Source organism: Microtus pennsylvanicus, chromosome 9 (genome assembly GCF_037038515.1).
Source record: "Microtus pennsylvanicus isolate mMicPen1 chromosome 9, mMicPen1.hap1, whole genome shotgun sequence".
Lineage (NCBI taxonomy): Eukaryota > Metazoa > Chordata > Mammalia > Rodentia > Cricetidae > Microtus > Microtus pennsylvanicus.
Window position 1 is genome coordinate 57,818,771 of NC_134587.1, and position 1,145 is coordinate 57,819,915.

Below are 1,145 nucleotides of genomic sequence, written 5' to 3' on the forward strand. Positions count from 1 at the left end.
CCCCATCGCCTGCGTGATTTGTCTGCCGACTCCCACCCTTGAGATGTCTCTGTTCAGCTGTAACCTTGAAAAATGAGGTGAGACTCACTCCTGGCCTCGCTGTAAATAACATGTCAGGGCAGTAATGATCAAGTCTGGACATTTCACACCTCTCTAGGGGATCTTCTTATGTCTACATATTATCACTATTTTTAGAGAATAAACCTCAACAAAAATGCAGGGTTTGAATGGGGGTGTTTTAGGGAAACTCCCAGGCCATTCAGAAGAGGACCCATTTTTAGCTTTCTCTAAAGTGACTCTCAAGCTGATTTCCATAGTTTCCAGTCGAGTTTCCATCCCCAGTGCTGAGTTTCCATTTTTCCACATCCCCGCCAGCACTTGTTACCCGGCTTTTTTGACCAGGGTGAAATGGGGTCTCATTGTGAATTTTATTTGAGTTCTCTGGTGGCCAGTGATGTTGAATATTGTTTCATATGTTTGTTGGCTATGACTGCTTCATCACTGAGACCCTCCTGGTCATTTCATTAGCACATTTATTCATTTCATTGTTTGGTTTATTAGCATGTATCCATCGGTCTTGTTTGAATTCTTATATTGTATCCTGACTCTGGAGTCTTTAATTATGAGGGATCTAGATACCTGAGTTCCTATATATTCTACAGAACAAACCTCTGTCGGGTATATAGCTAGAAAAATTTTTCCTATTCTGTAGACTGTTTATTCGCTAGAAATGTTGTTTTCATTACCACAAAGAAGTCTTTTAATTTCATAAAGTCTGAGTTTTCAACTGATGTGTTCTTTCCCCAGACACTGGACTCATGTCAGGTGCTTGCCTTTAGGTGTTTCCACCAATTTTCCTCATTAGCTTGCACTTCAGGTTTCAACATAATAAAGGCAGTATATAACCAACCTACAGGTAACAACATAATAAAGGCAGTATATAACCAACCTACAGGTAACAACATAATAAAGGCAGTATATAACAAACCTACAGGTAACAACATAATAAAGGCAGTATATAACAAACCTACAGGCAACAACATAATAAAGGCAGTATATAACAAACCTACAGGTAACAACATAATAAAGGCAGTATATAACCAACCTACAGGTAACAACATAATAAAGGCAGTATATAACCAACC